The following is a 22,669-nucleotide window of genomic DNA, read 5'->3' as shown; positions in this document are numbered from 1 at the left end:
AAATGTTTTCTAATCTCGCTCCTGAAAGGTCTGGCTCTAATTTTTAGACTGTGCCCCCTACTCCTAGAATCCCCAACCAGCGGAAATAGCTTCTCTCTATCCATCCAATCCGTTCCCCTTAATATCTTATAAACTTCGATCAGATCACCCCTTAACCTTCGAAACTCTAGAGAATACAACCCCAATTTGTGTAATCTCTCCTCGTAACTTAACCCTTGAAATCCGGGTATCATTCTATTGTTGGGGGAGTCCTTCTTTGGGGGGTCAGTGTTGGGGGGGTCAGTGTTGCGGGCTCAGTGTCGGGGGGGGTCAGTGTCGGGGGGGTCAGTGTCAGGGGGAACATTTGTCGGGGGGGAGTCAGTGTCGGGGGGACTCTGTGTTGGTGGGGCTCTGTGTCGGGGGGAGTCAGTGTCGGGGAGAGTCAGTGTCGGGGGGGCTCTGTGTCGGGGGGGCTCTGTGTCGGGGGGAGTCAGTGTCGGGGAGAGTCAGTGTCGGGGGGGCTCTGTGTCGGGGGGGCTCTGTGTCGGGGGAGTCAGTGTTGGGGGGAGTCAGTGTTGGGGGGGCTCTGTGTCGGGGGGGCTCTGTGTCGGGGGAGTCAGTGTTGGGGGGAGTCAGTGTTGGGGGGAGTCAGTGTTGGGGGAGTCAGTGTTGGGGGGAGTCACTATTGGGGGGACTCTGTGTCGGTGGGAGTCTGTGTTGGGGAGAGTCTGTGTTGGGGAGAGTCTGTGTTGGGGGAGTCAGTGTTGGTGGGGCTCTGTGTCGGGGGGGGGTCTGTGTCGGGGGGAGTCTGTGTTGGGGGAGTCAGTGTTGGGGGGAGTCAGTGTTGGTGGGGCTCTGTGTCGGGGGGGGTCTGTGTCGGGGGGAGTCTGTGTTGGGGGAGTCAGTGTTGGGGGGAGTCAGTGTTGGTGGGGCTCTGTGTCGGGGGGGGTCTGTGTTGGGGGGAGTCTGTGTCGGGGGGAGTCTGTGTCGGGGGGAGTCAGTGTTGGGGGAGTCAGTGTTGGGGGGAGTCTGTGTTGGGGGAGTCTGTGTTGGGGGGGTCAGTGTTGGGGGAGTCAGTGTTGGGGGGAGTCTGTGTTGGGGGAGTCAGTGTCGGGGGGAGTCAGTGTTGGGGGGAGTCTGTGTTGGGGGAGTCAGTGTTGGGGGGAGTCTGTGTTGGGGGAGTCTGTGTCGGGGGGAGTCAGTGTTGGGGGAGTCAGTGTTGGGGGGAGTCTGTGTTGGGGGAGTCTGTGTTGGGGGGGTCAGTGTTGGGGGAGTCAGTGTTGGGGGGAGTCTGTGTTGGGGGAGTCTGTGTCGGGGGGAGTCTGTGTCGGGGGGAGTCAGTGTTGGTGGGGCTCTGTGTCGGGGGGAGTCAGTGTTGGGGGAGTCAGTGTTGGGGGAGTCAGTGTTGGGGGAGTCAGTGTTGGGGGGAGTCTGTGTTGGGGAGAGTCTGTGTCGGGGGGAGTCTGTGTTGGGGGAGTCAGTGTTGGGGGAGTCAGTGTTGGGGGGAGTCTGTGTTGGGGGAGTCTGTGTTGGGGAGAGTCTGTGTCGGGGGGGTCAGTGTTGGGGGGGTCAGTGTTGGGGGAGTCAGTGTTGGGGGGAGTCTGTGTTGGGGAGAGTCTGTGTCGGGGGGAGTCTGTGTTGGGGGAGTCAGTGTTGGGGGGGTCAGTGTTGGGGGAGTCAGTGTTGGGGGGAGTCTGTGTTGGGGAGAGTCTGTGTCGGGGGGAGTCTGTGTTGGGGGAGTCAGTGTTGGGGGAGTCAGTGTTGGGGGGAGTCTGTGTTGGGGGAGTCTGTGTTGGGGGGAGTCAGTGTCGGGGGGAGTCAGTGTCGGGGGGGTCTGTGTCAGGGGGAGTCTGTGTCGGGGGATTCTGTGTCAGGGGGAGTCAGTGTCGGGGGAGTCTATGTCGGGGGGGGGGCTCAGTGTCAGAGGGGGCTCTGTGTTGGGGGGAGTCAGTGTTGGGGGAGTCAGTGTTGGGGGGAGTCAGTGTTGGTGGGGCTCTGTGTCGGGGGGAGTCAGTGTTGGGGGGGTCAGTGTTGGGGGAGTCAGTGTTGGGGGGAGTCTGTGTTGGGGGAGTCTGTGTTGGGGAGAGTCTGTGTCGGGGGGAGTCTGTGTTGGGGGAGTCAGTGTCGGGGGGAGTCTGTGTCGGGGGGAGTCTTTGTTGGTGGGGCTCTGTGTCGGGGGGAGTCTGTGTCGGGGGGAGTCTGTGTCGGGGGGAGTCAGTGTTGGGGGAGTCAGTGTTGGGGGGAGTCACTATTGGGGGGACTCTGTGTCGGGGGGAGTCAGTGTCGGGGGGAGTCTGTGTCGGGGGGAGTCTGTATCGGGGGGAGTCAGTGTCGGGGGGGTCTGTGTCAGGGGGAGTCTGTGTCGGGGGGGCTCTGTGTCGGGGGGAGTCTGTGTCGGGGGGAGTCTGTGTTGGGGGAGTCAGTGTTGGGGGAGTCTGTGTTGGGGGAGTCTGTGTTGGGGGAGTCAGTGTCGGGGGAGTCTGTGTTGGTGGGGCTCTGTGTCGGGGGGAGTCTGTGTCGGGGGGAGTCTGTGTTGGGGGAGTCAGTGTTGGGGGAGTCAGTGTTGGGGGAGTCAGTGTCGGGGGAGTCTGTGTTGGTGGGGCTCTGTGTCGGGGGGAGTCTGTGTCGGGGGGAGTCTGTGTCGGGGGGAGTCTGTGTCGGGGGGAGTCTGTGTTGGTGGGGCTCTGTGTCGGGGGGAGTCTGTGTCGGGGGGAGTCTGTGTTGGGGGAGTCAGTGTCGGGGGGAGTCTGTATCGGGGGGAGTCTGTGTTGGGGGGAGTCTGTGTCGTGGGGAGTCTGTGTCGGGGGGAGTCTGTGTCGGGGGGAGTCTGTATCGGGGGGAGTCTGTGTTGGGGGAGTCAGTGTCGGGGGGAGTCTGTGTCGGGGGGAGTCAGTGTCGGGGGGAGTCTGTATCGGGGGGAGTCTGTGTTGGGGGAGTCAGTGTCGGGGGAGTCTGTGTTGGGGGAGTCTGTGTTGGGGGAGTCTGTGTTGGGGGAGTCAGTGTCGGGGGAGTCAGTGTTGGTGGGGCTCTGTGTCTGGGGGAGTCAGTGTTGGGGGAGTCAGTGTTGGGGGAGTCAGTGTTGGGGGGAGTCACTATTGGGGGGACTCTGTGTCGGGGGGAGTCAGTGTCGGGGGGAGTCTGTGTCGGGGGGAGTCAGTGTCGGGGGGAGTCAGTGTCGGGGGGGTCTGTGTCAGGGGGAGTCTGTGTCGGGGGGAGTCTATGTCTGGGGGGGGCTCAGTGTCAGAGGGGGCTCTGTGTTGGGGGGAGTCAGTGTCGGGGGGAGTCTGTGTCAGAGGGAGTCTGTGTTGGGGGCGCTCTGTGTCGGGGGGGGTCTGTGTCGGGGGGAGTCAGTGTCGGGGGAGTCTGTGTCGGGGGAGTCAGTGTCGGGGGAGTCTGTGTCGGGGGGGTATCTGTGTCGGGGGGGAGTCAGTGTCGGGGGAGTCAGTGTCGGGGGAGTCAGTGTCGGGGGGGCTCTGTGTTGGGGGGAGTCTGTGTCGGGGGGAGTCAGTGTCGGGGGGGGGTCTGTGTCGGGGGGGGTCAGTGTCGGGGGGGTCAGTGTTGGGGGGGTCAGTGTTGGGGGGAGTCTGTGTTGGGGGGAGTCTGTGTCGGGGGGAGTCTGTGTCGGGGGGGGTCAGTGTCGGGGGGGTCAGTGTTGGGGGGGTCAGTGTTGGGGGGAGTCTGTGTTGGGGGGGCTCTGTGTCGGGGGGAGTCTGTGTCGGGGGTGGTCTGTGTCGGGGGGGTCAGTGTTGGGGGAGTCAGTGTCGGGGGGGCTCTGTGTTGGGGGAGTCAGTGTCGGGGGGGCTCTGTGTTGGGGGGAGTCTGTGTCGGGGGGGTCAGTGTTGGGGGGGTCAGTGTCGGTGGGGTCTGTGTTGGGGGAGTCAGTGTCGGGGGGAGTCAGTGTTGGGGGAGTCAGTGTTGGGGGGAGTCTGTGTCGGGGGGGTCAGTGTTGGGGGGGTCAGTGTCGGTGGGGTCTGTGTCGGGGGTGGTCTGTGTCGGGGGGAGTCTGTGTCGGGGGGAGTCAGTGTTGGGGGGAGTCAGTGTTGGGGGGAGTCTGTGTTGGGGGGGGTCTGTGTCGGGGGGAGTCTATGTCGGGGGGAGTCAGTGTTGGGGGAGTCAGTGTTGGGGGGAGTCAGTGTTGGGGGGAGTCTGTGTCGGGGGGAGTCAGTGTTGGGGGGAGTCAGTGTTGGGGGAGTCAGTGTTGGGGGGAGTCTGTGTCGGGGGGGGTCTGTGTCGGGGGGAGTCAGTGTTGGGGGGAGTCAGTGTTGGGGGAGTCAGTGTTGGGTTAATCGGTGTTGGAGGATTTCGAATTGCTGAGGAGTGCATGTTACTTGAGTTTCTTCAATGAAAGGATTACTCGCCTGTGTGTTCCAGCAGTGGGCCTGGTTACTTATTGCAGACACACTGCATTACATGGTCAGGATATGTTCTCACCCTTATTGATTTTAGTTACACTTGTTGTATATTTTCATGTATCAATCTTAGCCAACTCCAGGTCCAAAACAAACACTGGATCATGCGTTCCTGTCAGTGATCCAATCAAACATTCCCAGCGATATCATATCCGCCCAAAAGCTCCAAACACCAGCCCAATCCTCGAGACTGGTTTACTCCTTGAATTGATTGAGTCATGCCTGGTACTGGTTATAACGGAATTTCTGACAAACGATGGGAATTGGGCTTTCTTCCCTTCACACTTTCCGTTGTTTCCTCAGGGATTCTGAGCCAGCGACGATGGAAGGTTGGGACTGAGTGGAGCCTTGATCAGTAATCTGATTGTGACGCATTCGCACAGGGGCTCCCGCTGATGAATAATGAAGGGACGATGTGCAGTTATACAGCGGCTTATCCAATCTCTTAGAAACATCACAAAGCGCATCGCATCCAAGGAATTATTTTGAGGTACAGTCACTGTCGGTAAACATGGCGGCCAAAATGGTGCTTACCTGTAGAGAGAACTGTTATGGTACACCTATGACACCGGCATCTACCCGACAATGTGGAAGACTGCCTGGATATATCCAAAAACACAAGACAAACTAAACCAGCTAATAATCGCCATATCAGCCTCCTCTCAATCATCAAAGTGATGGAAGGAATCATCAATCGCAAAAAGTAAGAACTTGCATTTTTACAGCGTCCTCCATGACCTCAGGACGTCCCAAAGCGCTTTAAAGCCAATGAAGTACTTTTGAAGTGTAGTCACTGTTGTAATGTAGGAAAGACAGCAGTTAGTTTACACACAGCAAGCTCCCACAAACAGCAATGAGACAACGACCAGATAATCTGTTTTTTAGTGATGTTGGTTGAGGGATAAATATCAACCAGGACCAAGGTCCTCTCTAATCTTTTTCGGCCATGTGCGGAATGAATTTGGGTTTGTGCCCCGATATAAAGGGTGTGTTCGCCACCGTAAAAAAAAATCATAACTTTAAATAGAAAATCTTTTTTAGAAAACATTATTCAGGGTAAATAGAAGTCTATAAAATAATGAGGGGCATAGATAAGGTAGATAGTCAAAATCTTTTCCCAAAGGTAGGGGAGTCTATAACGAGGGGGCATAGATTTAAGGTGAGAGGGGAGAGATACAAAAGGGTCCAGAGGGGCAATTTTTTCACTCAAAGGGTGGTGAGTGTCTGGATCGAGCTGCCAGAGGCAGTAGTAGAGGCGGGTACAATTTTGTCTTTGAAAAAGCATTTGGACAGTTACATGGGTAAGATGGGTATAGAGGGATATGGGCCAAGTGCAGGCAATTGGGACTAGCTTAGTGGTATAAACTGGGCGACATGGACATGTTGGGCCGAAGGGTCTGTTTCCATGTTGTAAACTTCTATGATTCTATGAAACAGAACAAATGTACAAAATAATGGAGAATTGTAACAATTTAATGTTATATTGGCTGATAAATTTATATAGTTTATAGAATGGGTTTCTTAAGTTGCACTAGGATTGAGCAGACCAGACTCGTTATATTTTATTAAAAATTATCTGATGGGAACGATTCCAATCAGCTTTTTGTTGAATCAGCTTAATGACTCTGATTCAAACAGGAATAAATCGTGTGCAATCAGAATATTTAAATTGAGTCAGAAATACAAAACAGCTGTCAAATGAGTCAGTGTGAATTTGGGAATAGGGAACAGTTTAATTAAAGCTTTCCTCCCCCTCCCTCTCCTCCCCCCTCCCTCCATTAAATCCTCAGCAGGGTTTAACAAATTATTGGATTCAAATTCTACACCTTGCAGGTCTCTTTAGTTTTGGTTGCTTCTATGTCTGGGCCCCTCGTCTCTGATTGGACGGAGAGACGTGGTCTCTGATTGGGCGGAGAGGCCTGGTCTCTGATTGGGTGGAGAGATCCGGTCTCTGATTGGGCGGAGATGCTTGGCCTCTGATTGGGCGGAGATGTTTGGTCTCTGATTGGACGGAGAGATCTGGTCTCTGATTGGCCACTGACAAAAGCATCAGTTTCGATTTTACATCCTGGTCTGGTTTCCATGCAGCCAATCAGCTGCTCGATGATTGCATTTCCTCGCAATGCGGCAAACAATGCGACAGCTGGGGCCGGAGCCGCAGGATAGTCATCGAATCTTACAGTGCAGGACGAGGCCATTCAGCCCATCGTGCCTGTGCTGGCTCTTTGAAAGAGCTCCCCAATTAGTCCCACTCCCCTGCTCTTTCTCCATAGCCCTGTAATTTTTTGCACTTCAAGTATTTATCCAATTCCCTCTTGAAAGTTATTATTGAATCTGCTTCCACCGCCCTTCCAGGCAGCGCATTCCAGATCATAACAACTCGCCGCGTAAACTTTTTTTCCCTCATGTCGCCTCTGGTTCTTTTGCCAATCACCTTAATTCTGCGTCCTCTGGTTACCGACCCTTCTGTCACTGGAAACAGTTTCTCCTTATAAAAAGGGGGCTGTAGGACTGGAGGAGGTTACAGCCGTCGACAGGGATTGGAGGGATTTGACGAGAGGATGAGAATTTTAAAGGCAGACGCCACCAAAATAGACAGCCGTTTCCCCCAGTACAGAATGTGACTCAAGACTAACAGGATGGATGTTACTTTAACTACTAAAGGTGCAGAAAAGGTGAGACCTTCTAAATTGTCCTTCTAAATATCACAAATCGATGCATGATGAGGGGGAAATCAATCTCTGAACCTTTAACTAACAGCAGCATGGCAAGAGGGAAATGAATGACCTTTAAACACCTGGTCCACTTGGCACTAAAGTGTCTGAAACTCATAACAGGGAACTCCAGGAAAACAAAATACTGACCAATGTTAAGCTGTCTTCTTGACAAAAGAAATCTCGATTTAGCTTTTAAAAGATAAATTGCTTAACAGGGGTCCACACAAACTCACCGACTCAGGTCCCACCCCTCAAGCACCGCGATTGGTGCAGAACACGCTGCTCCCTTGGCCCGCCGGCCTGCGCTCTCTTCCTGTTGGCTCCCGGGGCCAATCAATCACCACTCGCCAGTATTACTCTGCCGGGTGAAGTTGAGGGGCTCGGGAAGGAAGAAAATGAGACCTTGAATCTGCCGCCTCCCAGGGCGGGAGCTTCAGACACTCCCCGGCACCAGAGGTAGAGGCAGAGCAGCCCGCCCGGGGCTGGGGCACTGGGGACCAGGGACAAATGTAAGGAATCTTACAACACCAGGTTATAGTCCCACAGTTTTATTTGAAAATCACAAGCTTAAAGCTTGTGATTTTCAAATAGAACTGTGGGACTATAACCTGGTGTTGTAAGATTCCTTACATTTGTCCACCCCAGTCCATCACCGGCATCTCCACATCATGGGGACCAGGGAGGCAGAGCTGGAGTCCGGGCACCGGTCGGTGTGTGAGAGAGGGGCCGAGAGCGCCGGATTGGCGCGCGGACGGAACGTTTATGCGCGCGGCCCACAACAGACTGCCGCGCACGGCTTAAAGGGAAACAGTGACCAGGACACCGGGGAGAACTCCCCTGATCTTCTTGGAACAGTGCCACTGGATCTTTTGCATCCACCTGAGAGGGCAGGTTGGGCCTTGGTTTATCTGAAAGACGGCACCTCCGGCAGTGCGGCACTCAGGGTGTCAGCCTGGACTATGTGCTCAAAGTCACTGGATGTGGGACTATGAGCCCGTGACCTCCTGACTCAGAAGGCAGATGGTGCTAACCCACTGAGCCACAGCCGACACATTTAGGTGTATTGGAGCTGTGTCCCGGGCACGAGGGACGGAGAAACTTGGCAAAGCAAAATCGAGGAAAGGTCCATTAACACAGTGTGAGGCTGTTAGTTGTGTGACTACGGGTCATTAAGAAGTGATTAATGGCACGCACTGGAGGGAGGAGAAGGAGCAGAAGGTCACTGCAAATCACTGGAGTGCACTGTCACTGAGGCACGTATTAAAACCACACAGAGTCCTTCATCAATTAATCAGTCCACTCACAACAGGATGTTAACAGCAGAGACAAGCACGAGAAGAACAATACGAGCACGAGGGTGAGCGACCAACACATCTGAGCTGTTTGGCTTTAACCCCGTGGAAAAAAAAAACACAAGCAGGGTTACCGACAGCAACTGTTGCAGGGGTCAGAGGGCACGGCCTAGTGTGCGATATATTCACACTCTCTCCCAAGCCATCCTCTTTTCTCTGGCTTTCTCTTCCTTCCTTTTTCTTGATTTCTCTTCGTTTTGCTTGTTTTTCTTATTCTCGTTCCTCTTTTCTCTTGCTCTTTCTCTCCTTTTTTTGCTCTCTTTCTTTTCTTCACTCCCTCCCTTGCTTTCTCTCTTGGCCCTGTCTCCCTTTTCTGTTCTCTTTACCCTTCACAACCCTGTGGAATTTGCATCTGCAATTTGCATTTGCAATCTCACGGCACAGAAGGAGGCCATTTGGCCCATTGTGCCAGTGCTGGCTCTTTGAAAGAGCTATCCAATTAGTCCCACTCCCCCTCCTCTTTCCCCATAGCCCTGCAAATTTTCTCCCCTTCAAGTATTTATCCAATTCCCTTTTGAAAGTTACTATTGAATCTGCTTCCACCGCCCTTTCAGGCAGTGCATTCCAAATCATCACAACTCGCTGCATAAAAAAATTTCTCCTCATCTCCCCTCTGGTTCTTTTGCCAATTATCTTAAATCTGTGTCCTCTGGTTACCGACCCTTCTGCCAGTGGCAACAGTTTCTCCTTATTTATTCTATCAAAATCCCTCATAATTTTACTCTTTCTTACACCACTGCTGAAATTCTTTCTATAACTGGTCCTGATGCTGAGATTCCCTGTGTAAGAGGAACTGATGATGAGGCTCTCTCTTTAAGGGGTGTTGGGGGTATTGATGGTGAGACTCCCTGCTGATGGGACTCTCTCTTTAAGGGGTACTGGGGGTATTGATGGTGAGACTCCCTGCTGGTGGGACTCTCTCTTTAAGGGGTACTGGGGGTATTGATGGTGAGACTCCCTGCTGGTGGGACTCTCTCTTTAAGGGGTAGTGGGGGTATTGATGGTGAGACTCCCTGCTGGTGGGACTCTCTCTTTAAGGGGTACTGGGGGTATTGATGGTGAGACTCCCTGCTGGTGGGACTCTCACTTTAAGGGGTATTGATGGTGAGACTCCCTGCTGGTGGGACTCTCACTTTAAGGGGTATTGGGGGTATTGATGGTGAGACTCCCTGCTGGTGGGACTCTCACTTTAAGGGGTATTGGGGGTATTGATGGTGAGACTCCCTGCTGGTGGGACTCTCACTTTAAGGGGTATTGGGGGTATTGATGGTGAGACTCCCTGCTGGTGGGACTCTCACTTTAAGGGGTATTGATGGTGAGACTCCCTGCTGGTGGGACTCTCTCTTTAAGGGGCACTGGGGGTACTGAATGTGGGAGAGACCTTTCTGCAGGCCGGGTGTGAGAACACATGCTCATCAATCCAGTAAGGTCGCCAAACCTCCAGGATTGCCCTGGAGTCTCCAGGAATTGAAGATTCATCTCCAGGACGCTGCTACGAGCAACACCCGGGAGAAGAATCAACGGGGCTTCAAAAAAAGGTGTTTTTTTTTTATTTTCTTTGAACGCTTGTTTATTAGTTATAAAAATATTGGGAATGGCTTTAAAAAAAGGCTGTTTGACTAACAATCCAAGAAACATCCAATCTAGTAATGAAGAGTCTGTTCACTTTCCGATTGGTGCAGGAAGACGGGGCCCTGTGAGGATGGATGTACGCAGCGACCAGTGGCAGGAGTGTGGGGGCGGGGCAGGTGGAGGCAATGATACCGGGGATAAAAGGGTTAAATTATGAGGACAGGTTCCATAGACTAGGTTTGTATTCCCTTGAGTATAGAAGATTAAGGGGTTGATCTAATTGAAGCGTTTAAGATGATTAAAGGATTTGATAGGGTAGATAGAGAGAAACTATTTCCTCTGGTGGGGGAGCCCAGAACAAGGGGGAATAACCTTAAAATAAGAGCCAGGCCGTTCAGGGGTGATGTCAGGAAGCATTTCCTCACATAAAGGGGAGTGGAAATCTGGAACTCTCTCCCCCAAAATGCTGTTGAGGCCGGGGGTCAATTGAAAATTTCAAAACTGAGATTGGTAGATTTTTGTTGGGTAAGGGTATTATGGGTTACAGAACCAAGGCGGGGTAAATGGAGCAGATCTGCCATGATCTAATTGAATGGCGGAACAGGCTCGAGGGGCTGAAAGGCCTCTTCCTGTTGGTACGCTCCTATGAGGCGGGAGGTCACGTGATGAAACATCCAACCAGAGTTGGCAACCCCTAAAATCAAGGGGTTGGTACCCGACACGATTCGGGTTGAAGAAAGGCAAGTGGGGGTGGGAGGGGCAGCTTGTGGAACTAGGGTTCGATGGGGGAGTTTCAAAGATGTGTGGCGAGCTCCCTCGATATATCGGCGGGTGTGGGTGCACTGCCTGACTCGGAGCTGAAGCCACGCAGCTCAAAGACACGCCGCGAGCCGTCTCCAATCCGCACTGAGTTAGCTGATCTCAGCCACGGAAGCTCCAACTCGGCCCCGGTGAGCCTGCGACTAAAAGTTGGGAAAAATCAACAAGGCTCCCACATGAAGAAAGACCGGGGTTTAGAGGGTTAAGTTATGAGGACTGGCTGCATAAACGTGGCCTGTATTCCCTTTGAGTATAGAAGATTGAGAGGTGATCTGATCGAGGTGTTTTAAAAGGTTAAAAGGATTTGATGGGGTAAATGCGGGGAAACTATTTCCTCTGGTGGGGGGAATCCAGAACAAGGAGACATATTCTTAAAATAAGAGCTAGGCCGTTCAGGAGGGAAATCAGGAAGAACTTCATCACACAAAGGGTAGTGGAAGTCTGGAACTCTCTCCTCCAAAAGGCTGTGGAGGCTGGGGGGTCAATTGGAGCTTTCAGGACAGAGATCGATAGATTTTTGTTGGGTGAGGCAATCAAGGGATTATGGAGCAAAGGCGGGAAAATGGAGTTAAAATACAGATCAGCCACGATCTAATTGAATGTTGGAGCAGGCCCGAGGGAACGAACGGCCTCCCCCTGTTCCTATGTTCCGAGAGTACAGTACTGGAAGGGGGCCTTGACCTGTGATGTCATACCCCAGTCAACCCCTATGGGGTCGAAGGGGAGAAGGTCAAAGTGGAACTTATTTCTGAAGGATATTTGTGAAGCAATTCATTGTTGATCGGTAATGCTGACTCATAAAGCAATAAACAGCCATCCCTTTCACCCCTGGAGTATTCTGTAAGTAAACGTATTGATTCTTTTTCTTTTAATTTCTTTCTTGTTGTTCGCTCGTTTTTTTTTTCCCTCCCGGGGTTGCAGTGGAAGAATGACGTCACAATCTGCCAGCGTCGAGCCAGTCCCAACCAGACCACACCCCGTGGGGAACATAGCCAACGGCAGACATGGCTAAATGTAACCAGAGTCGGCCCGCAGAGGGTTCGGGCCTGACATTCCCGGCCTGTGCCGATTAAATGTCCTTCCTTTGAAACGCTGCTCAGACAGACCTGACAGGCCTGACAGATCGGGAGGCCTTTCCGCCACTGGATCAAGGCCTCCAGCGAGATGATGTAATGGAGGCCGGCCTATCCCAGCAACCACAGAGGCAGCGAAAGCCCTCTATTAAAACTAAAGCCATGAGCGAAAGAAAAATGAAACACTTCCTCAGGATGTCCCAAAGCACTTTATAAGTACTTTTTTTTTTAAGTGTAGTCGCCGTTGTAATGTAGGAAATGCGGCAGGCCAATTTGCGCACAGCAAGATCCCACAAACAGCAACGTGATAATGACCAGATAATCTGTTTTTAGGTGTTGCTTGAGTGATAAATATTGGCCAGAACACCGGGGAGAGCTTCCCTGCTCTTCTTCGATTTAATGGCGTGGGGTAATTTACATCCACCTGAGAGGGCAGATTTGGTTTAAGGTCTCTTCTGAGATGAAAGACAGCACCGACTGACAGTGCAGCACTCTCTCAGTACTGCACTGGAGTGGCAGCCCATATTATGTGTTTAAATCTCTGGAGTGGGATTGTGAACCCACACCCTTCTAACATGAGAAGCAAATGTGCTACCACTGAGCCAAGGCTGATACTGAGGTATCAGTGTTGCTGGAGCATCATCATGAAGGGTCGATTTCTCACTTGCTCCACCCGCCATCACCCTCCAGACATCCAGGACTGTCCAGCTGGAATCCTCTCTCACACAAAACCTCGCACAGCCATCCGCAATCGCCATCATCCCCATTGCTCGATTGTCAGGCAACACCTTGATTTAAAATTTCTAATCCTCGTGTTTATACCCTCATTGGCCTCGCCCCTCCCCATCTCTGTAACCTCCTCCAGCCCTCCAGCCCTCCGAGATCTCTGCGCTCCTCCAATTCTGGCCTCTTGTGTATCTCCGATTTTCATCACTCCACCATTGGCGGCCGTGCCTTCAGCTGCCTAAGCTCTAAGCTCTGGAATTCCCTCCCTAAACCTCTCCGCCTCTCTACCTCTCTCTCCTCCTCCAAGACACTCCTTAATTACCTCTTTGTACAAGCTTTTGGTCACCTGTCCTAATATCTCCTTATGTGGCTCGGTGTCAGTTTTTGTTTGATTAGGGCTCCTATGAAGCCCCTTGGGGAATTTTACTGTGTTAAAGGCGCTATATAAATGCAAGTTATTGTTGCTCATTCCACCCTCAGAGCATCTCAATAACAGCATATGCTATCCCATAATGCAAAAAAAAGGGTGCATGTACAATTAACCAAAGTGACACCCTTTCGAATATCTTTATAATCAAATTACTTAAATCTTACAAGATTTCTTTCAGAAAATAACATTTTGGGATACAGTATGTGAGTAATTTGAGCCGTGACCTGTGGTGAGTGTAACAGGCTTGGGAGGATCAGGTGACTTTGGACCCATGGTTCCCAAAGCTCTCCACCACTGGGGGTTTTCCTCACCTCATGTCTGGGTCTGTTGTAGGCTCATTGATAGAGATTGATCGCTATGATTAGTCAACAACTCCATTATTGTTGTATCATGCGACTACCAGGATGGTAAAAGGTGGACTAGATGGAGCTTGTCTTTTTTCATCCAGCAATTCCTACGTTCCTATCTGTCATTTCCATCAGGGAGTCCACTGGAGGAGAGGGCGGGTGGTACACTAATTGGTCATAGCAGGCCAGAGAATGGGAAACGGCTGGTGGTCTCTGTGTTGCCGGTTGAAGTTTTGAAAAAAAGATTAACTTAATAAAAGGTGCCTAAGTGTATATCACCTTCCCATCCCTATCCAGGGGTCCTCATTATCCCCTCTCCCCATCCCATCCCTATCCAGGGGTCCTCATTATCCCATCTCACCATCCCATCCCTATCCATGGGTCCTCATTATCCCATCTCACCATCCCATCCCTATCCAGGGGTCCTCATTATCCCATCTCACCATCCCATCCCTATTCAGGGGTCCTCATTATCCCCCCTCACCTTCCCATCCCTATCCAGGGGTCCTCATTATCCCCTCTCACCATCCCATCCCTATCCAGGGGTCCTCATTATCCCCTCTCACCATCCCATCCCTATCCAGAGGCCTCATTATCCCCCCTCACCTTCCCATCCCTATCCAGGGGTCCTCATTATCCCCTCTCACCATCCCATCCCTATCCAGAGGCCTCATTATCCCCCCTCACCATCCCATCCCTATCCAGGGGTCCTCATTATCCCCTCTCACCATCCCATCCCTATCCAGGGGTCCTCATTATCCCCCCTCACCATCCCATCCCTATTCAGGGGTCCTCATTATCCCCCCTCACCTTCCCATCCCTATCCAGGGGTCCTCATTATCCCCTCTCACCATCCCATCCCTATCCAGAGGCCTCATTATCCCATCTCACCATCCCATCCCTATCTAGCACCCCCTCCCACCCCCGGTTTATAACAATTCCCTCATTTCAAAATCATGAACGGTTTTGATAGAGTAAATAAGGAGAAACGGTTTCCAGTGGCAGAAGGGTCGGTAACCAAAGGACACAGATTTAAAGTAATTGGCAGAAAAACTAGAGGGGAGATGAGAAGCACAAAGTAGTGGTTGTTGGAGGCCAATCATCTCAGCCCCAGGACATTGCTGCAGGAGTTCCTCAGGGCAGTGTCCTAGGCCTAACCATCTTCAGCTGCTTCATCAATGAACTTCCCTCCATTATAAGGTCAGAAATGGGGATGTTCGCTGATGATTGCACAGTGTTCAGTTCCATTCGCAACCCCTCAGATAATGAAGCAGTCCGTGCCTGCATGCAGCAAAACCTGGACAACATCCAGGCTTGGGCTGATAAATGGCAAGTAACATTCGTGCCAGACAAGTGCCAGGCAATGACCATCTCCAACAAGAGAGAGTCTAACCACTTCCCCTTGACATTCAACGGCATTACCATCGCCGAATCCCCCACCATCAACATCCTGGGGGTTACCATTGACCAGAAACTTAACGGGACCAGTTACATAAATACTATGGCTACAAGAGCAGGTCAGAGGCTGGGTATTCTGCGGCAAGTGACTCACCTCCTGACTCCCCAAAGCCTTTCCAACATCCACAAGGCACAAGTCAAGAGTGTGATGGAATACTTTCCACTTGCCTGGATGAGTGCAGCTCCAACAACACTCAAGAAGCTCGACACCATCCAGGACAAAGCAGCCTGCTTGATTGGCACCTCATCCACCACCCTAAACATTCACTCCCTTCACCACCGGCGCACAGTGGCTGCAGTGTGTACCATCCACAGGATGCACTGTAGCAACTCGCCAAGGTTTCTTCGACAGCACTTCCCAAACCCGCGACCTCCACCACCTAGAAGGACAAGGGCAACAGGCACGTGGGAACAACACCACCCGCACGTTCCCCTCCAAGTCACACACTATCCTGACTTGGAAATATATTGCCGTTCCTTCATCGTCGCTGGGTCAAAATCCTGGAACTCCCTTCCTAACAGCACTGTGGGAGAACCTTCACCACACGGACTGCAGCGGTTCAAGAAGGCAGCTCACCACCACCTTCTCAAGGCAATTAGGGATGGGCAGTAAATGCCGGCCTCGCCAACGATGCCCACATCCCATGAACGAGTATAAAAAAAAATTCTTTAACGTAGCAAGTTTTAATGATCTGGAACGCACTGCCTGAAAGGGCGGTGGAAGCAGATTCAATGGTAACTTTCAAAAGGCAATCGGATAAATACTTGAAGGGAAAACATTTACAGGGCTATAGGGAAAGAGCAGGGGAATGGGACTAATTGGATAGCTCTTTCAAAGAGCTGGCACAGTAACAATTGTCTGAATGGCCTCCTGTGCTGTAAGACTCTATGATTTCCCTGAAGATGGTACTATGGACGTGACTGACATGGAGACCATTTTTCATAATCAAAGTCCAACAAACAGCAACAAGTGAACGACTCATTATTCTGCTGACTGGGGGAGGAATATTGGCCAGGACACCCAGAGAACTCACTGGCTCTTCTTCACATTGTCTTTAATGACCTCCTGAACAGGGCTTCGATTTAACGTCTCATCCGAAAGACGGCACCTCCGGCAGTGCAGCACTCCCTCGGTAATGCACTGGGAGTGTCAGCCTGGATTATGTGCTCAAGACTCTGGAGTGGGGACTTGAACCCATGGACCTTCTGACAGAGAGGCAAGAGTGCGACCAAACCGTCACCTTTGTCAATGGTATCAAAAGCTGCCTCAAACCCTTTTTAGTGCTGTCCGTCAAACAGAGAGAGGGAGAAAGTCAGGAAACCATTGGAGCGGAATAAAAACGAAGAGTGTCCTTTTGAACACAAAAGCAAAACACACGCGGATGCTGACAAATCTGAAATGAAGAACAGAAAATGTTGGAAACACTCAGCAGGTCAGGCAGCGTCCGTGGAGAGAGAAACAGAGTCAGGTCGATGACCCCTCAACAGATCTGGCCTGCTGGTTCAGAGGGAGGGAGGTTAGCGTGAACGAGGCGGGGGGAGTGGAGAAACCGAGACGGCCAATGACACGCCGGCAGTTCGCGACGAAAAGATCGCGAGAGGGTGAGGGGCCAGAGGGAGGGGTCCAAGTGGAACAAGAATTCTGAAGACTGGAGAAAGGGTCCGCTGTGGGGGGGGAGTGGGGGGGGAGGTGGGGGAGGACGCGGAGGCGAAGGCAACGGAAGAAGGGCTCAGCGTCGTGTCGAGCTCGAAATCCATTGAGGTGGGGGCGTGAGGGGGTGAAGCCTTGGCGGAGGGCTGATCGTTCCGGGTCGGCTTTGAATACATTCAGTCGAATTTCCGAATTTCCGCCACACAATTCCTTCCCTCTTCCCCAGCTCCTTCCTGGCAAAATGGTTTCAGACGACTGTGTTATTCCTTTGGTCTTGGCGAGCGAGGCTCTCGACCCTGCTCACAGCTGTCGTCTTGTCAACTCACCCCCCCCCCCCCGCCCCCCCCCCCCGCTCCTCCCCTCCCCCCTGCAATTTCCACCACCCCCCCCGCCCTCCCCCACACACTGTCCCTGTCCCACTGCTTTTTTTCTTTTGACAAGTCAAATCCGCTGAACAGTGGAAGTGCAATAAAGGCTCAATAATTTTTAATATCCACCCCGTAATCTCCCGAAATGAAATTGCCGCTTGACACATGTCTGAAGGGCTGCTTTGAGGTGGATACATTATTTTTTTGTAATTGCAAAGCTCCGAGCTAGGCCCCTGAGGTGCTTGTCTAATAGTTGGCCTCCTAATTGTATTATTGTTCTGGGGAGGCTGTCACCCTCTCTCTCTCTCTCTCTGTGTGTGTCAGCTTTTTTCTTTTCGCTTCTGTTTAAATATGCGTTCATTTTTATTTGATGTCTGGTTATTGACGGGTCACGTTTCTCTCCTCCACTCGCCTGAAGGAGCTGACTCCTCGTCCGGGTACAGCCTCACAGGGCTGCTACCCATGGCGAGCGCTGTTCAACTTTGTGGGGCGTCACGGCCAAGGGTTAGATTATGAGGAGAGATTACATAAACTAGTCTTGTATTCCCTGGAATATGGATGGTTAAGGGGTGATTTGATTGAGGTTTTTTTTTAGGATTTTGAAAGGAATTGTTAGGGTAGATAGGGAGAAACTTTTTCCGCTGGTGGGGGGGCGTCTAGGACAAGGGGACGTAACCTTAAAATCAGAGCCAGGCCATTCAGGAGAGAAGCTAGGAAACACTTCTTCACACAAAGGGTGGTAGACGTGTGGAACTCTCTCCCACAAAAAGCAGCAGCTGCTAGCTCAATTAATAATTTTAAATCTGAGATTGATAGATTTCTCGTAATCTGTTGGAGGCTTTTCTTTTTTTTGATTAAAGAAAGGCCGCTCCATGACTCCGTGCCGCATAGCTCCCGTCTGGAGCCAAGGAGATCTCATTGAATGACGGAATAGGCTCGAGGGGCTGAATGGCCTACATCTGTTCCTATATTCCTAAGCTGCATTTCATGCCCACTGGGGGTCACGGCTAGCGATCAGAAGCCAAGCTGGTTCTCCCCCCGCCACCCCCCGCCTCTCGTCCAGCTGCCTAAGCCCGGTTTTTGGTGTCCCAGCTGCTGCACTGGCCTAGCTCAGGCTGGGGGCTGAACACGAAGAGGAGCAGGGGAATTCTCCCCGGTGTCCCGGCCAATATTTATCCCTCAACCAAAACCTAAAACAGATTATCTGATCATTATCACATCGCTGTTTGTGGCACAAATTGGCTGCCGCGTTCCCCTTAAAGAGAGAGTCTCACCATCAGTTCCCCTTAAAGAGAGAGTCTCACTATCAGTTCCCCTTAAAGAGGGAGTCTCACCGTCAGTTCCCCTTAAAGAGACAGTCTCACGATCAGTTCCCCTTAAAGAGGGAGTCTCACCGTCAGTTCCCCTTAAAGAGGGAGTCTCACCATCAGTTCCCCTTAAAGAGGGAGTCTGACCATCAGTTCCCCTTAAAGAGAGAGTCTCACCGTCAGTTCCCCTTAAAGAGAGAGTCTCACCGTCAGTTCCCCTTAAAGAGAGAGTCTCACCATCAGTTCCCCTTAAAGAGGGAGTCTCACCATCAGTTCCCCTTAAAGAGAGAGTCTCACCATCAGTTCCCCTTAAAGAGAGAGTCTCACTATCAGTTCCCCTTAAAGAGAGAGTCTCACTATCAGTTCCCCTTAAAGAGAGAGTCTCACCGTCAGTTCCCCTTAAAGAGGGAGTCTCACCGTCAGTTCCCCTTAAAGAGACAGTCTCACGATCAGTTCCCCTTAAAGAGGGAGTCTCACCGTCAGTTCCCCTTAAAGAGGGAGTCTCACCATCAGTTCCCCTTAAAGAGGGAGTCTCACCATCAGTTCCCCTTAAAGAGAGAGTCTCACCGTCAGTTCCCCTTAAAGAGAGAGTCTCACCGTCAGTTCCCCTTAAAGAGAGAGTCTCACCATCAGTTCCCCTTAAAGAGGGAGTCTCACCATCAGTTCCCCTTAAAGAGAGAGTCTCACTATCAGTTCCCCTTAAAGAGAGAGTCTCACCATCAGTTCCCCTTAAAGAGAGAGTCTCACCATCAGTTCCCCTTAAAGAGGGAGTCTCACCATCAGTTCCCCTTAAAGAGAGAGTCTCACCATCAGTTCCCCTTAAAGAGAGAGTCTCACCATCAGTTCCCCTTAAAGAGGGAGTCTCACCATCAGTTCCCCTTAAAGAGAGAGTCTCACCATCAGTTCCCCTTAAAGAGAGAGTCTCACTATCAGTTCCCCTTAAAGAGAGAGTCTCACCATCAGTTCCCCTTAAAGAGAGAGTCTCACTATCAGTTCCCCTTAAAGAGGGAGTCTCACCATCAGTTCCCCTTATTGTGGGCCGTGACTGCTTTAAAACAGCTTCCCTCAGCCTGCACTTGCAGCCAGTTTACGAAGCCCTCGTGTAGGCCGCACTGATGACACACAGGCTCCTGTGGCCTTTCACGGGCTGCAGCTCCTTCAGCCAGGGTACACGGGTGATTTTTTTTTATGTGTTTTTTTTTTCCCTTTCCTCTCTTTCAGTGGCCGAGTTCTTCGTTCTGTCTTTCACCACCTGTTCTGGGAAAGGAGTGAGGAGGGAGGGAGGGAGGGGGGGGGGGGGGATGGGGGTGGAATCAGTGACATCGATATAGCCTGCAGTTTATCAGCTGAAACCTGTGTGAGCACTGATTTATGCCGGCAGACGGGAGCGCAGTCATGGAGCGGCCTTTCTTTAATCAAAAAAAAAGAAAAGCCTCCAACAGATTACGATATCGATCTTAATTTAAAACAACTGTAAAGATGGCAGGCCTGGCTGGTGAAGAGTTCCTGCCGCACGATAAATGAGACCATCACTTATTCCTTGTCGTCGGTTAGGGGGAAGGGGGCTCTGCCCGCTCGTTGGAAATTTGTTACCGGCTAGCCTTTTTTTTTAAATGATTAAAAAAATCCAGCAATGAGAATCGTCCGGGTCTGACCCCCGGTTGACCGCCCCCCCCCCCCGGTTAACCCCCGATTGACCCCCCCCCCCCCCCATCCAAGTACAGGACAACAAACCCCTCCCCTGCCTGCGCACCACCAGCGGCAAGATGGAGTGTGCTGCCGGGTGTAGCAAATCCTTCCTAGTTTACGTCAGCACTTTCTCACTGGACATTTCACCCGCAGTTCCCGGCCTCCAGGATAACAGTCTCTGCGCTGCAAGCACTTTGATTCATTTCGACACCGTGACAGGAGGATATCTCGCTGCGACTACTCCCTCCTACCTTTTTATCTTCTCTATCGTAAGGGAGAAAGGTCTTGCATTTCTACAGCGACTTTTGCCACCTCAGGACGCCCCAAAGCGCTTTACAGCCAATAAAGTGCTTTCTGAAGCAAAGTCACTCTTGTAATGTAGGAGACGCGGAAGCCGCTGCACGCACAGCGGGTCCCGCAAACCCGCAAACTCTCTGTCCCTGGCCCTCTTTATATCCGTGTTTCCGTATCGAGTGGTTGGGATCTGGAATGCACTGCCCGAGGGGGCGGTGGAGGCAGATTCAATCATGGCCTTCAAAAGGGAACTGGATAAGTACTTGAAAGGAAAAAATTTTGCAGGGCTACAGGGAAAGGGCGGGGGAGTGGGACTAGCTGGATTGCTCTTGCAGAGAGCCGGCACGGACTCGATGGGCCGAATGGCCTCCTTCCTTGCTGTAACCCTTCTATGATTCTATGATTCTATCTCTTAGTGTCTCTATCTTTCTCTCTCAGTCTGGGCCCCTGAATGTTTTCTCTCTCAGTCTCCCTCAGTCTCCCACTCTGACTCTGTCGTCACTCATTCTGTGTGTTTCTGTCTCTCTCTTTGTCTCTCTTTATCTGTCTATTTCTCTCTCTCTCTCTGTTTCTCTCTCTCTCTGTCTCTATCTGACCATGTGTGTGTGTGTCTCTCTCTCTCCCTGTCTCTCTCTCTCTCTGTCTCCCTGTCTCTCTCCCTCTCTCCCTCTTTCTCTCTCTCTGTCTCCCTCTGTCTCCCTCTCTGTCGCTAACTCTGTGTCTCTCTCGGTCTCCCTTGGTCTCCATCTCTCTCTCAGTCTCTGTCTCGGTATCTGTTTCGGTCTCTCTCTTTCTCTCTGTCTCTCCCTGTCTCTCTCCCTGCCTGTCTCTATCTGTCTCTTTATTTCTGTCTCTCTCTGTTTGTCTCTCTCTCTGTTTGTCTTTCTCTGTCTCTCTCTCTCCCACTTTCTCTCTCTCTTGCCTTTTCTTGGCCTCTGCCTCCGTCTCTGGCTGTCTTTTGATCTGTCTCTCTCTCTGTCTCTCTCCCTGTCTCCCTGTCTCTCTCTGTCTCTGTCTTTCTGTCTCTCTCTCTTTCTCTGTCTCTCTCTCTGCCTCTCTCTCTCTCTCTCTGTCTCTGTCTCTCTCTGTCTCTCTCTCTGCCTCTCTGTCTCTCTCTCTCTTTGTCTTTTTCTCTCTCTCTCTCTCTGTCTCTCTGTCTCTCTCTCTGTCTTTTTCTCTCTCTCTCTCTTGTCTCTGCCTCTGTGTCTCTGAATGTCTTTTTCTCTCAGTCTTTCTCTCTTACTTTTTCACTCTCTCTGTCCCTCCTGATCCGATGTCTCTATTTCTCTCTCTGGCCTGGAATTTCCTCCATATTGCGCCCAGAAACACCCTTAATCTGGGCACAAACGTGGCTTAAAAGATAATGGAATTTTGGGCATAAAGTACACTCTTAAGTACAATACACCCAAGTCTCCTCGATCTTTTACGATCGTCTACCGATCCCTCAGCCTGAACGCGTCTCAGCCCATAAAACTGGTCCCGCCCCCAAGTTACACAGCCTCATACGCGAGACTCCTGCGCTTACTCAGATGCTTTCTTCAAATTACGACCAGATTGTCAGGCACGGCAGGAAACAAAGTCATATATAAACTATCCGAATCCCTCCCTTATTACTGCTGCATAAAAGAAATTTTCCTCATCTCCCCTCTGGTTCTATTGCCTCCAAACTTCGATTGGACCCCAGCCTGTAACTTACTCCCGACGTATCCATTATGAATTCTTTGGTGAAGTGTCAGAGAGGGTTGGTGAAGGTTGTGCAGTCGATGTTGTATTTACGGGTTTTCAAAAGGCATTTGATAAAGCGCCATGTAACAGTCTTATTCGGAAAATAGAAGCACATGGGATTAAAGAGACGGTGATAACTTGGGTACGTAATTGGCTACGGGAGAGGAGGCAGAGAGTAGTGGTGACCGGTTGTTTTTCTGGCTGGAGAGAAGTACGCAGTGGGGTCCCCTAGGGGTCGGTATTAGGACCGTTGGTTTTCTTGTTATATATAAATGAGCTGGACTTGGGAATAGGAAGTACAATTTCGAAGCTTGCGGATGATACAAAACTTAGCAACGTTGTAAATAGTGAGGAGGACAGTAGCAGACTTCAGGAGGACATAGACAGACTGGTGAAATGGGCAGACACATGGCAGATGAAATTTAATGCAGGTAAGTGTGAAGTGATGCATTTTGGGAGGAAAAACATGGAGAGTATAATCTAAATGGTACTATTTTGAGGGGTTGCAAGAGCAGGGGGACCTGGGGGTGCATATTCACAAATCTTTGAAGGTGGCAGGGCAAGTTGATAAGGCGTTAAGAAAGCGTATGAGATATTTGGCTTTGTAAATAGCGGCATTGAATACAAAAATAAGGAAGTTATGCTAAACCTTTACAAATCACTGGTTAGGCCTCAGCTGGAGGATTGTGTCCAATTCTGGGCACCACACTTTAGGAAGGATGTCAAGGCTTTGGAGAGGGGGCAGAGGAGATT

This window comes from Heptranchias perlo, chromosome 1 (assembly GCF_035084215.1).
Source record: "Heptranchias perlo isolate sHepPer1 chromosome 1, sHepPer1.hap1, whole genome shotgun sequence".
NCBI lineage: Eukaryota > Metazoa > Chordata > Chondrichthyes > Hexanchiformes > Hexanchidae > Heptranchias > Heptranchias perlo.
The sequence above is the reverse complement of the archived record's forward strand: the minus strand, read 5'-3'. Positions refer to the sequence as shown.